The 15,125-nt window shown below is 35.3% G+C and overlaps 1 protein-coding gene and 1 pseudogene across 3 annotated transcripts in view; both read left to right on the top strand.

Moving 5' to 3' along the window:
• LOC145266412 (uncharacterized) overlaps positions 1-15,125 on the top strand; it is a 792,722-nt gene that overhangs the window by 370,982 nt on the left and 406,615 nt on the right. The window lies entirely within an intron of this gene.
• LOC145266798 (U2 spliceosomal RNA) lies at positions 937-1,070 on the top strand (annotated as a pseudogene).

Genomic DNA, 15,125 nt, shown 5'->3' with positions numbered 1-15,125 from the left:
CTCTCTCACACACTCACATTCTCACTTTTATAGATATAATGTATAGATTATGCTAGATATATTTCTATATGTCTGAATACCCTATATACAAAGTTTAAAATCCGTAGATAAAAATACGTTGAGTATATAGGTTGAGAATTGTTCTCTCTCTCTCTTACGCACACACACACACACACACACACACATTTTCACTTTTATAGATATAATAGATAGATTATGCTAGATATATTTCCATATGTCTGAATACCCTATATACAAATTTTCAAATCTGTAGATAAAAAATGTATTGAATATATAGGTTGAGAATTGTTGTCTCTCTCTCTCTCTCTCTCTCTCTCTCTCTGGCTACCTCACACACACACACACATTTTCACTTTTATAGATATAATAGATAGATTATGCTAGATATATTTCCATATGTCTGAATACCCTATATACAAACTTTCAAATCTGTAGATAAAAAATTTGTTGAGTATATAGGTTGAGAATTGTTCTCTCTCTCTCACACGAAACTGTGCGCTCGGCTTCTTCCCCCCCTTCCCACCCCAAATGCTTGGGAAACTGTGCACTGTTTTTGTTGGTTTTCAAGCTGCCTCTTCCCCCCCCCCCACACACACACAGTTTAACAGTAGTAGGAGGTCAAGAGAAAGAGGGTGAGAGAGAGAGAAGAGTAAGTTGGTGAGAGAGAGAGAAAAGAGAAAGAGGGTGTTGGTTTTATATTTTTATTATCGTCTAATATTTTGAAAGCTGAATTTCTAATAAAATGTGCATCTATAGGAGATAATGCCTGGGAATGTGTTCCCCCCCCCCCACAGTTTAACAGTGGTGTGACGTCAAGAGAAAGAGGGTGAGAGAGAGGGAAGAGTAAGTGGGTGAGAGAGAGAAAAAAAAGAAAGACGGTGTTGGTTTTGTGAAAAAAGTTGTTATTTACAATTGTTCGCATTCTTGGCCTTTTGGTCAAGATCAAAGTGTAGTATCTGTTCTTCAGATGCTGCACTTCTATTTCTTGTTCTCTTTCGGTGGAGGAGAAATCCTCCACGACTGAGACAATTTTTATTTTTGTACCTTTTCTCCACGTTAAAAAACGACCCTGGTGTCTAACTCTGTCCCGTGGGGAGGCATAGTAAATAGGTACAATTGTTCGCCATTAGTGGATGTTGACGTCACGTCACGTGACATGACTAAGCGTTTTTTTTTTTTAGTATGAATAACATTTTTTGTTATAATTATAAAGTCTACACTTAATTTTATAGAAAATGATGTATATATAATAGAAAAAAAAAATTACTGGTTTTGTTGGATTCAAGTGGACCCCCCCCCCCTCCAGTTTAAGAGATAGCAGGTCACGTGGTAATATACAAAATGGCTAGCGTAAATATAAAGATCGGTTTTTTTATCGACGAATATTTTGAAAGCTGAATTTTTTTTTATTCCTGTACATTTTTTCCTGATATTTTTCGTTAAAACTCTTGTATAAATACTATTTTTAACCAGTTAAATACGTTGGAGACATTGTCATGGAGTTTAATAATCTCTAGAACAAAGCAGAAGAGAAATTACAAAAGTATCGGTAAAACAAAGTGTTTGTTTACATTTGTTCGCCATTACTGGATGTTGACGTCACGTCACGTGACATGACTAAGCGTTTTTGGATTATGTAATATTAACATTAAAATGACAGGTTTTTTGGGGGGCCCCCCTAGGAGAGAAATGATCAGTTCACCCCCTTTTAATGGTCCGTTTGGTGTGGAATTTCGATATTTGTCATGCGGGTGATCAAGGTTCAATATGATACATAATTTGTCAACTTTGGTTGTGTCTGTCAAAAGTTTGAGCTGACGTCACGTCACGTGACACGTATTGAATAACGTTAAAATGACAGGTTTTTTGGGGGGCCCCCCTAGGAGAAAAACGATCAGTTGACCCCTTTCTACTGGTCCGTTTGACGTGAAATTTCGATATTTGTCATCCGGGTGATCAAGGTGCAATATGATACCAAATTTGTCAACTCTGGTTCCGTCTTTCAAAAGTTTTAGCGTTACAAACAAACATACATACATACATACATACATACATACATACACACCGATTTTTGCCTTTTATATATATAGATAGAAGATAGAAGAAGAAGAAGAAGAAGAAGATAGAAGAAGAACAAAAAAAGCAAAAAAACTATATTACTATGTAAAATATTTAGTAGTTCGTCATCACATTTCTATGGTGTCTGATTGTGGGTAGTCAACAAATGATATAAAAAAAAAAAAAAAGTGACGCCCTCCATTTGTTTTTTTGTTGTTTGTGTAAGATGGGAAAAGAGAAAAAGCCTACCCTGTCTTGTGATCTGATGAAAAAAATACACAAAACATGACGGCTGTTATTATCACTTCTTTTTTTACTCTCTCTCTCTCTCTCTCTCTCTCTCTCTCTCTCTCTCTCTCATTTCCTCTTCATTTCCTTATCTTTGGTCTCTTCCTTTCCTTATTTCTCACCATCTCTTTCTATTTTATTTTCTCTTTCTTTCCCCTTTCTTTCGTATTTTCTGTCTCCCCCCCCCCGTCTTTTGTATTTTCTCTCTCTCTTCTGCCTCTTTTGTATTCTGTCTCTCTCTTCTCCCTCTTTTGTATTCTCTCTCTTCTCCCTCTTTTGTATTCTGTCTCTCTCTTCTCCCTCTTTTGTATTCTGTCTCTCTCTTCTCCCTCTTTTGTATTCTGTCTCTCTCTCTGCTCCCTCTTTTGTATTCTGTCTCTCTCTCTGCTCCCTCTTTTGTATTCTGTCTCTCTCTCTCTGCTCCCTCTTTTGTATTCTGTCTCTCTCTCTGCTCCCTCTTTTGTATTCTCCCTCTCTCTGCTCCCTCTTTTGTATTCTCCCTCTCTCTGCTCCCTCTTTTGTATTCTCCCTCTCTCTTCTCCCTCTTTTGTATTCTCCCTCTCTCTTCTCCCTCTTTTGTATTCTCCCTCTCTCTTCTCCCTCTTTTGTATTCTCCCTCTCTCTTCTCCCTCTTTTGTATTCTCCCTCTCTCTTCTCCCTCTTTTGTATTCTCCCTCTCTCTTCTCCCTCTTTTGTATTCTCCCTCTCTCTTCTCCCTCTTTTGTATTCTCCCTCTCTCTTCTCCCTCTTTTGTATTCTCCCTCTCTCTTCTCCCTCTTTTGTATTCTCCCTCTCTCTTCTCCCTCTTTTGTATTCTCCCTCTCTCTTCTCCCTCTCTCTTCTCCCTCTTTTGTATTCTCCCTCTCTCTTCTCACTCTCTCTTCTCCCTCTTTTTTATTCTCCCTCTCTCTTCTCCCTCTTTTGTATTCTCCCTCTCTCTTCTCCCTCTTTTGTATTCTCCCTCTCTCTTCTCCCTCTTTTGTATTCTCCCTCTCTCTTCTCCCTCTCTCTTCTCCCTCTTTTGTATTCTCCCTCTCTCTTCTCCCTCTCTCTTCTCCCTCTTTTGTATTCTCCCTCTCTCTTCTCCCTCTCTCTTCTCCCTCTTTTGTATTCTCCCTCTCTCTTCTCTCTCTTTTGTATTCTCCCTCTCTCTTCTCCCTCTTTTGTATTCTCCCTCTTTTGTATTTTCTCTCCCTCTTTTGTATTCTCCCTCTTTTGTATTTTCTCTCCCTCTCTCTTCTCCCTCTTTTGTATTTTCTCTCCCTCTCTCTTCTCCCTCTTTTGTATTTTCTATCCCTCTCTCTACTCCCTCTTTTGTATTTTCTCTCTCTCTGTTCCCCCTCTTTAGTATTTTCTCTCTTTCCCCTTCCTTTTCATTTTCTCTTTCCCCTTCCTTTTCATTTTCTCTTTCTACTTCCTTTTCATTTTCTCTTTCTTTTTCCTTCGTATTTCCACTCTTTTTCTCTCCTTCATATTTTAATCTTTCTCTCTCCTTCGTATTTTATCTTTCTCTTTCTCTCTCCTTCGTATTTTTTTCTCTCTCTTTCTCTCTCCTTCGTATTTATTTCTCTCTCTTTCTCTCTCCTTCGTATTTATTTCTCTCTCTTTCTCTCTCCTTCGTATTTATTTCTCTCTCTTTCTCTCTCCTTCGTATTTTTTTTCTCTCTCTTTCTCTCTCCTTCGTATTTTATCTTTCTCTTTCTCTCTCCTTCGTATTTTATCTTTCTCTATCTCTCTCCTTCGTATTTTATCTTTCTCTTTCTCTCTCTCCTTCGTATTTTATCTTTCTCTTTCTCTCTCTCCTTCGTATTTTATCTTTCTCTTTCTCTCTCCTTCGTATTTTTTTCTCTCTCTTTCTCTCTCCTTCGTATTTATTTCTCTCTCTTTCTCTCTCCTTCGTATTTTTTTTCTCTCTCTTTCTCTCTCCTTCGTATTTTTTTCTCTCTCTTTCTCTCTCCTTCGTATTTTTTTCTCTCTTTCTCTCTCCTTCGTATTTTTTCTCTCTTTCTCTCTCCTTCGTATTTTTTTCTCTCTTTCTCTCACCTTCGTATTTTTTTCTCTCTTTCTCTCTCCTTCGTATTTTTTTCTCTCTCTTTCTCTCTCCTTCGTCTTTTTTTCTCTCTCTTTCTCTCTCCTTCGTATTTTTTTCTCTCTCTTTCTCTCTTCTTCGTATTTTATCTTTCTCTTTCTCTCTCCTTCGTATTTTATCTTTCTCTTTCTCTCTCCTTCGTATTTTATCTTTCTCTTTCTCTCTCCTTCGTATTTTATCTTTCTTTTTCTCTCTCCTTCGTATTTTATCTTTCTTTTTCTCTCTCCTTCGTATTTTATCTTTCTTTTTCTCTCTCCTTCGTATTTTATCTTTCTTTTTCTCTCTCCTTCATATTTTATCTTTCTTTTTCTCTCTCCTTCGTATTTCATCTTTCTCTTTCTCTCTCCTTCGTATTTTATATTTCTCTTTCTCTCTCCTTCGTATTTTATCTTTCTTTTTCTCTCTCCTTCGTATTTTATCTTTCTTTTTCTCTTTCCTTCGTATTTTATCTTTCTTTTTCTCTCTCCTTCGTATTTTACCTTTCTTTTTCTCTCTCCTTCGTATTTTATCTTTCTTTTTCTCTCTCCTTCGTATTTTATCTTTCTCTTTCTCTCTCCTTCTTATTTTATCTTTCTCTTTCTCTCTCCTTCGTATTTTATCTTTCTCTTTCTCTCTCCTTCGTATTTTATCTTTCTCTTTCTCTCTCCTTCGTATTTTATCTTTCTCTTTCTCTCTCCTTCGTATTTTATCTTTCTCTTTCTCTCTCCTTCGTATTTTATCTTTCTCTTTCTCTCTCCTTCGTATTTTATCTTTCTCTTTCTCTCTCCTTCGTATTTTATCTTTCTCTTTCTCTCTCCTTCGTATTTTATCTTTCTCTTTCTCTCTCCTTCGTATTTTATCTTTCTCTTTCTCTCTCCTTCGTATTTTATCTTTCTCTTTCTCTCTCCTTCGTATTTTATCTTTCTCTTTCTCTCTCCTTCGTATTTTATCTTTCTCTTTCTCTCTCCTTCGTATTTTATCTTTCTCTTTCTCTCTCCTTCGTATTTTATCTTTCTCTTTCTCTCTCCTTCCTATTTTTTTCTCTCTCTCTTTCTCTCTCCTTCGTATTTTTTTCTCTCTCTTTCTCTCTTCTTCGTATTTTTTCTCTCTCTTTCTCTCTCCTTCGTATTTTTTTCTCTCTCTTTCTCTCTCCTTCGTATTTTTCTCTCTCACTTTCTCTCTCCTTCGTATTTTTTTCTCTCTCTTTCTCTCTCCTTTGTATTTTTTCTCTCTCTTTCTCTCTCCTTCGTATTTTTTTCTCTCTCTTTCTCTCTCCTTCGTATTTTTTTCTCTCTCTTTCTCTCTCCTTCGTATTTTTTTCTCTCTCTTTCTCTCTCCTTTGTATTTTTTTCTCTCTCTTTCTCTCTCCTTCGTATTTTTTTCTCTCTCTTTCTCTCTCCTTCGTATTTTTTTCTCTCTCTTTCTCTCTCCTTCGTATTTTTTCTCTCTCTTTCTCTCTCCTTCGTATTTTTTTCTCTCTCTTTCTCTCCTTCGTATTTTTTTCTCTCTCTTTCTCTCTCCTTCGTATTTCTTTCTCTCTCTTTCTCTCTCCTTCGTATTTCTTTCTCTCTCTTTCTCTCTCCTTCGTATTTCTTTCTCTCTCTTTCTCTCTCCTTCGTATTTCTTTCTCTCTCTTTCTCTCTCCTTCGTATTTCTTTCTCTCTCTTTCTCTCTCCTTCGTATTTATTTCTCTCTCTTTCTCTCTCCTTCGTATTTATTTCTCTCTCTTTCTCTCTCCTTCGTATTTATTTCTCTCTCTTTCTCTCTCCTTCGTATTTTTTTCTCTCTCTTTCTCTCTCCTTCGTATTTTTTTCTCTCTCTTTCGGTCTCCTTCGTATTTTTTTCTCTCTCTTTCTCTCTTCTTCGTATTTTATCTTTCTCTTTCTCTCTCCTTCGTATTTTATCTTTCTCTTTCTCTCTCCTTCGTATTTTATCTTTCTTTTTCTCTCTCCTTCGTATTTTATCTTTCTTTTTCTCTCTCCTTCGTATTTTATCTTTCTCTTTCTCTCTCCTTCGTATTTTATCTTTCTCTTTCTCTCTCCTTCGTATTTTATCTTTCTTTTTCTCTCTCCTTCGTATTTTATCTTTCTTTTTCTCTCTCCTTCGTATTTTACCTTTCTTTTTCTCTCTCCTTCGTATTTTATCTTTCTTTTTCTCTCTCCTTCGTATTTTATCTTTCTCTTTCTCTCTCCTTCTTATTTTATCTTTCTCTTTCTCTCTCCTTCGTATTTTATCTTTCTCTTTCTCTCTCCTTCGTATTTTATCTTTCTCTCTCTTTCTCTCTCCTTCGTATTTTATCTTTCTCTCTCTTTCTCTCTCCTTCGTATTATATCTTTCTCTCTCTTTCTCTCTCCTTCGTATTTTATCTTTCTCTCTCTCTCCTTCGTATTTTATCTTTCTCTCTCTTTCTCTCTCCTTCGTATTTTTTCTCTCTCTTTCTCTCTCCTTCGTATTTTTTTCTCTCTCTTTCTCTCTCCTTCGTATTTTTTCTCTCTCTTTCTCTCTCCTTCGTATTTTTTTCTCTCTCTTTCTCTCTCCTTCGTATTTTTTTCTCTCTCTTTCTCTCTCCTTCGTATTTTTTCTCTCTCTTTCTCTCTCCTTCGTATTTTTTCTCTCTCTTTCTCTCTCCTTCGTATTTTTTCTCTCTCTTTCTCTCTCCTTCGTATTTTTTCTCTCTCTTTCTCTCTCCTTCGTATTTTTTTCTCTCTTTCTCTCTCCTTCGTATTTTTTCTCTCTCTTTCTCTCTCCTTCGTATTTTTTCTCTCTCTTTCTCTCTCCTTCGTATTTTTTCTCTTTCTCTCTCCTTCGTATTTTTTTCTCTCTCTTTCTCTCTCCTTCGTATTTTTTTCTCTCTCTGACCCTCTCCTTCATATCTTCTCTCTCTCTCTCTCTCTCTCTCTCTCTCTCTCTCTCTCTCTCTCTCTCTCTCTACCAAGCAGCAAAGTAAATCTACTGGCTTGCTCCATTTCCCACAACCACACATATAGACGTGTGTTACCAACTGCTAAATACCCCTGCGCACACACCACCCACATCACGGCGGTTTATATTCCAAAGAAATTGTGAACCAGGAAGCAATTATTATTCTGATTCTTTCCATATAGAATAAATGGCTGAAGATCGGAAGTGTTGGGTTAGTGTTAGTCCTTGGCTGCCTCTTAAAATCGCTTGGACCACCGTACTTGTGAATCCTTATCACAGTTACCCTCGTGTTGTCCAGTGATTGGTAATATAGGAAATGACTTAATCAGATTTCCAGATAAAGATTGGTAGGAAGTAAAATGGTGGCGGCCAGAGGCGGACGGTAACAAAACCTTTAACAAGATGTTCTCTCATATCCATACGATATGGTTGCGTTTTCCCTTATCTCTTGAAGGAAACTAGTATGAACCTAAATAACAGTTGTAATGGAGTTGAATGCATTGAAAATATTAAACTCTCATCGGATTGTGTCTTTTTAGACTACTGCCAAGTTTAACGTTGTTTAAATTATACTAAAAGGGATATGAGTTCTTTGCTTTTTTTTTTTTTTTATCTAGAAAATGCTGATTTCTGCTTAAATCGTTAGAGCCTCCCATAGATGCCTTCTCTTTCCCTTCCATGTTTTATTGCTTGTATCCTAAAAAAATATATAAATACAAAAAAGCAAAGACTTAACTGTCTACCATTTTATCTTGAATCATGTCTGGCTCCAATCTTAATATTTCCATTATAATGATTGTTTCGTTCTAAGGATTCATTCCGTTTCTCTGTGTCAAATGTGCATCTGTGTGTGTGTGTGTGTGTGTGTGTGTGTGCGCGTGCGTGCGTGCGTGCTCTCTCTCTCTCTCTCTCTCTCTCACTCACTCACTCACTCACATACACACACACACACACACTGTACAGCATTTTTAATCCAATTATTACAAACTATAATTATAAGTCTCACAAGCACACAATCATTTCAAAAATAAAAGATGTAGTTAATTCACACTCATAAGTTTTTATTTATTATTATTATTTCTTACACGTGTTTCATTGAATAGCGAAAGACCATTAAACAACTCCTCAAAGACAAATGTATAGTCCTCAAAAAATGTTTTGTATAGAATTCAAAAAGGATTTGGGAAGAAAAATGCATATGCAATGTCTGCAAAATACATTAATAAAAAAAAAAAAAAACAACAGAAAACAGTAGAATATAGGCAATTGCACTTGTGGGCCGGCGCTGAATCCTGCTGCCACACCCAGGAACCACCAGCGGCCACCCGATTGCACCAGGGGATCACCACACTCTTTAGCACATCCAGATACACATTGGTGTTGACTTTCAAGCCAACTTCGAAGATGTGAGGTGGCATGATGTGACCCCATTAGAGATCATAACTTCATTACCCTGGGCACGTCCCTGCTATTTGTGGGGGATCCAGAAATGCATTTTGAGGGTGTTGGCAATGGTTCTGTTGTGATAACTTGGATCAGTAGAGCAGGAGTTGTACAGCGGCACATCTCCGATCTCGCTCATTTAACATTGCGTCACTTTCAGACATGATAGAAGATTCCTATCGCTCTTGAGATTTGTACACAACTGGCCAACTAATAGATGTTCTGCAACAAAGAAAGAAAACCAGTTTCCTCAAATGGAAATGGAATCACGTCGTCTTTTCTAGGGAGACAATTCTTTAGTAAAGATTAAACTTGTGCTCATATCCTATCTAGTTGAACAGAAATTTTTAGAACTATATGGAAAAAACATAAAAATCATTTCTATTTCATTCATTACAATGAATATAGATACGATTGCAGATATATAGATCATGTCCTATATAATATATATACCTATAATGTTGTATTTTTTCTATTCAGAAATTAAAACAAGCTTTTTAATATACTCAGTCATGAATATGTGAGCGACTGCATGAAAGTCAACTAATTTGCATATTTCTTTGAAACAAGCGTTAATTAAGTACTTATTTTTATGGTTTTCACTGTTATGCTGAATTCTATGTATATTTTCTGCATTTTGCATAATTGTGTAGAATTTAAGATGAAAGCATTCTAGCACACGAAAAAAATATATATATATATATATATATATATATATATATATGTGTGACTTTGAATATGTGCACAAAAAGTCTCTACCAAACACCTGAATATCTAAATTTGTTTTGTAGGTAAATGTTTCTATTAAATAAAGGGCAGTTGTATGTGAGTGTATGATTGTGTGTATGTCCAGCTAAAAGTAAAAGAACTACAACATAAAGATCCACAAAGTTGGTACATTCTTTATCGACGTTGTCCTGGGTGAATAATATCTAAAAAAAAAAAAAAAAAAAAAAAACATTTAAAAAAAAAAGTATTCTTTCAGGGGGTGGGGATCAAACTGGGTTAGGTTTTGTCATGGGTGGGATGTGAATTACATTATCCATATATTAATACTATAGCGTGTGTGTTCTTTTGTGTGTCACGCTTACATCCGGGTCCTTTAATTATGTTCTTCTCTTTCTTGTCATAAATAATTTTACTAAGAATTCTTCATAAGTTTTGGTTTCGGTTTCGACTATAGCTGATGGCACTTAAATCATCTATTTTTTATAAATACTTTTATTAAAGAATTTTTTATAAGTTTTGGTTCCGGTTTCGATTATGCCTGAAGGAACTCAAGTTCAATGCCAACATTAATATATTATATATGAATGAGTCCTCTGTGGAATTTCCACAGGTCCCGCTAGTCTATATATTAATACGATATCATGTGTGTTATTTTGTGTGTCACACTTACATCTTGTTCTTCCAAGTGACTGTCATTTAATTGTTACAAGCCTGGGTGCCCAGCATTGGTGGTGTGTGTTAACCCCCCCCCCCCCCAAAAAAAAAAGTGGTAGTAGGCAGGCAGGCTCGAACTCATACCGTGAAGGGGGCAAAAAAAAAAAAAAAAAAAAAACACTGACGTTTTTACTGTTGTGCCTATCACCAAACCGGAAGTGACATAAGTTTAAGACTAGACAATCAAAAAGAGGGGATGACTTTTGAAAATATCGGCGAAAAAAGCGACCCCCCCCCCCAGTAGAAAAATGCCCAATTGAAGGTGAAGGAATTAATGTTTTTGGCTATTTTTTTCGATATTTGTCATCTGAAGGATCCATCTTCAAAACAATACCAATCTCATGAAAATTCGTCAACTGTCGAAAGTTTTAGGCAGACATACATACATTTAACCAGACAGGTGAGATTTATATTATGACCTTCCATTTTTATCAAGAATTCTTCATCAGTTTTGGTTTCGATTTCGATTATAGCTGATGGTACTCAAGTTATATATATATATATATAATTTTTCTTTTTTCATAAATTTTAGTTTTGGTTTTGATTCAAGCTGATGCATATGGATATATTTGCTTTATTTTTTTAGTCAAAGCTTTATAATATACTAGCGGGGGTACCCGGCATTGCCCGGGTGTTTGGAGGTGTGGTGTGTGGGGGGGGTGTAAAGAACTTCTTAAAAAATCGGAAAAACCCAAACAAAGAAAACAGCAAACGAACGTAAAACTTCTTTTTAAAAATCGGAAAAACACCCCCCCCAAAAAAAAAAGAACGGCGTTGCCCGGGTGTTTGGAGGTGTGTATGTGTGTGTGTGTGGGGGGGGCAAAGAATAAGCGAATTAATATCCCTGTTTAAACTTTTAAAAAAAAAATCGGAAAAAACAAAACAAATAAAACAGCGAACGGACGTAAAACTTCTTTAAAACAATCGGATAAACAAAAACCCATAAAGGGGGGGGGCACGGCGAAGAAAAGTGAAAAAAAAATGGTAAAAGTAACCTCATTTCAATATTAAATGTTTAAAAATCAGAAAAAAAAAGTATATCTGATAACTAGGATTGAACCTGAAATCTTTAGATAACGATGCTGTCACTTAACCCATTGCGCTATAGACGCGTGGGTGAAAGTAGGTCGGTTTTTATAACATTTAAACGAATTCAATGTACAACGTCTTTTGCGCGTATTGACGCATGCGTAAAGCCATCTTGTCATGAAGATACCATTTTTTTTTTTTTTTTTTTTTTTTTCACCTCTCCCTGTAAAAAAGAAAGCCGTTGAGGATGAAGGAATGAATCTTTTTGCCCAATTTTTCGAAGTTTGTCAGCCGGAGGTTTGTGCTTTAGGATGATACCTGTCTGGCGAAAATCCGTGGCCTCTGTTGAAAGTTTTTGCAACACGTACACACACACACACACACATTTTGCCTTTTATATATATACTAGCGGGGGGTACCTGGCGTTGCCCGGGTGTTTGGAGGTGTGTGTGGTTTTGGGTAAATCAAAACTCTGGGGGTGGGGGGTAAATAATTAAAAAAAAAAAAAAAGTTTTGGTAAGTGAGTATGAGAATCTAACCCGAACCCTTGAGGCAAAGTTGGAAATTAAAGTGTGAAAAAAAAAAGATGTGCGACGTTAGCATTGGGCCACCACGAAATGCTAACGGAAACACGTTTGAATTTATTTAACTATTTAGAATTGGCAGATGCACATTTTAATGATTTAATGAGGTCAACTTTGACTGCGGGGTAGTATTTTATTTACTGCGGGAACGCTTTTTTTTATTTTTATTTTCCCAAGATGTTGGGGGGGGGGGGGCGCAGCTCCCCATAAAAAGGGGATTGTCCAAATTGAATAGCAATTGTCTGATATACGGAAAATATTTCCACATTGATCAAATCTGATTGCTTTTGGACATTTCCAGCGATCGCGACTGGAAAAATACCGCCAGAATTAGTGCCACTTTTATTATACGAAAAGCCTAATCCACATGCGGCGAGCGAAAAATGTTGAATATTTATCTTTTTGAAGTCGAGCAAATTAAATAGACAGGCGACCTCCGTTGTTAATTCGTAGATATTATGATTTATATGTGATATAAAAAGTTTTAAGAAGTTGTGAGCCGACTGACCACTTCTCGGAAAAAAGCCTTTCTTGGACATACACAAAAAGCGAACATACATACACACATTTTCGCTTTTATATATAGATAGATAAGAAGTGGTAGAAAATTGACTCTATAATAATATATACGAAATTTGCATGAATTAAAATATCTTGTTTAAGCATATTTTACGACTGAGCTATGCCGGGTGTCTCTGCTAGCTTAGATAAATATTTTTGCAGTTTTAACAAAAGAGCTAACATTATTTTCCGGGTATCACCATTTACGCGGAAAATCCACAGAACGCCAACATCAATATATTACATAGGAAAGAGTCCGCTGTGGAATTTCCACAAGTCCCGTTAGTTATTATTTTCAATACCTTAAAACCAGAGGCAGGAATGAACTGGACGGAAGAGAAAGAAGGGTGAAGAAGGGGAGGGGGTATGAAAAAAGGTAGAAAGAGAAAGACGAACGGACTGAGACAAGTAGAGAGATAGAATTTATAATATAAAGTTGTTGCACACACTTTTTGACTTATTCAGTTTTTTTTTTATGTCCCCTCCCCCTCCCCCCCGCACAAAATAATAAGTAAAAGTTCAGACTAGTTTACATTCGAGAATTTGAAAAATAAAAAAGCAACATATAATTTATATATAAAACGCATTAGAATGAAATTTTCTACCAAAGTTAGTTTTAATAGGTGAAAACGATGTGTTCATATGTTTTTTTTTTTTAATAGTAACATTGGTGAATACTAAACATTCAATAATTTGTAAACTAAAATAAATAATAAAATCATCCATTTTTTTATAGTGTAGAAACGATTTAGTTGATCTTTTTTTAATGGTAAAAAATTTTACAAGTCATTTCCACGCATTAAAATTAATTAAATTTAGTAGATATATAATTTTTACAAGTTTTTATTCATTTTTTTTTTTTTATTATTCTGGACGTTTACTAAATAATGAATCACATTCAAGAGGAAATATACTGAAAAATATCACACATTAAAATTCAGTAGAGAATTTCATTGCCAAGGGTTTCATATAAATGTGTGTTTGCTGGGTTTTTTTTTTTTTTTTTTTTTTTTTTTTTTTTTTTTTTTTACAAGTTTTCAAGTGTTAACTATTCTGGACTTTGACCGAATGAGGAATCACATTAAAAAATTTTGCACATTAAAATTAGGCAAATTCAGTAGAGAATCTCAGTTCCAGGCTTTTTATATAAATGTGTGTGTGTGTGTGTGTGTGTGTGTGTGTGTGTTTTACAAGTTTTCAAGTGTTAACTATTCTGGACTTTTACTAAATAATGAATCACATTCAAGAGGAAATATACTGAAGATTACGCCTCCATAGTTTGATGTCTGAAGTGGATTTTAAAAAAAAAGAAACTCTTTATAGTTGCAGCACAAGCCATAAAAGATTATTCATTCAATTAAAAATAAAAAGAGAAGAAATCCAGCAAAAAGCACTCGTTATGATGAATTGGCCTTGCCAGGTTTCGTACAAGTCATTCTTTGTCTGCTTAACTTTTTTTTTCCATCATAAAAACAAAAATCTTGAGAGATTAACTTTCCAGATTCATAAAATTCTTACAGAAGTTTGGCAAAGATGTGGAGTCTGGGTAAGAAATTGGGAGTCTAATTCTGCATTTTTTTCTTTTTTTTAATTTTTTTAATTTTTAATTTTTTTTTTTTTTTTTCAGCTGTGGATGGGGCATACTGCTGGATTCCACATATTCACTCGCCATATCATACATTCCAATCAACAGATCTTTATAAGATTCTAATTGTCCCTTCAAGTGAAATTGTTTATATCTCTCTTGCACTTAGTTCACCGGGTATATTTGCCAGGTGGTTTTTTTAAATTATTTTTCATGAGTCCGGTTGCTCCTATAATTACTGGAACGATGGAAATCTTCCTAAGATTTATATTTCTTTTTAATGTCATACCTTGGTATTTCGTTATTTATGAAGACGGCTCAACGAGAACTTATTTATATTAGATTTGCAAACGGCCATGTTATAGTGAGTTGGGAAGCAGCCTCACAGTATTGCATTCCATGGTTGGGCAGTTCCAAGAAAGAAACTTTGCTTATGGAATTTTTGTTTAGTTTTTGGCACAGAAAGAGAGTAAGGGAAATTGTTACCAGTTGTTGTAGAAAGATGAGTATCTGTTGCGAATGCTTTGTAGGGGAAGCATAGATTGAAACTCGGTCGAGCACCTACCATGAAACTTTCATAAAATGTCTTTTCTTTCTTTTCCTTTTTTTTTTAAGAAGATATTGTTATAAAATGTAAATAAATAGATTTCTAAGAATGTATTATTTATTAAAATAGTCTACCGAACAATGGTCACTAAATATAATATTTTGCCTCCTACTCTTTCCCTGTCTTACATCTCCACCTTTTCCTCACCTCACATAATCAACCCACTGCATACAACATGCACCTCCCACCCTTTATATCCATTTCGTTTCTTGGGTTATGTTCCACGCTTTATTGTATCAAATGCTGAGTTCTGCTTAATAAAGCTTATGAATATGGTCAAACAAATCGACTGAAATATCTTTATTCAGGTTTTAATGATGTGTTTGTGTTCTTATTTTACTAGTTTGTTGCCATGCTTAACCACCATTCCATGAACTTTATATTCAAGCTTTGGGGGGGGAGGGCGTTTCTGAAATTTTAATTTCTTGTTTTAACTGCCTCATAATATTTTTGCATAATCTTTTCTATTGGTAATAATAAAAAACGTTGATAAAAATTAATTTTATTACAATCTAA

Source organism: Euprymna scolopes, chromosome 41 (assembly GCF_053919585.1).
Source record: "Euprymna scolopes isolate OS-2025 chromosome 41, ASM5391958v1, whole genome shotgun sequence".
Taxonomy (NCBI): domain Eukaryota; kingdom Metazoa; phylum Mollusca; class Cephalopoda; order Sepiida; family Sepiolidae; genus Euprymna; species Euprymna scolopes.
The sequence above is the reverse complement of the archived record's forward strand: the minus strand, read 5'-3'. Positions and strand labels throughout refer to the sequence as shown.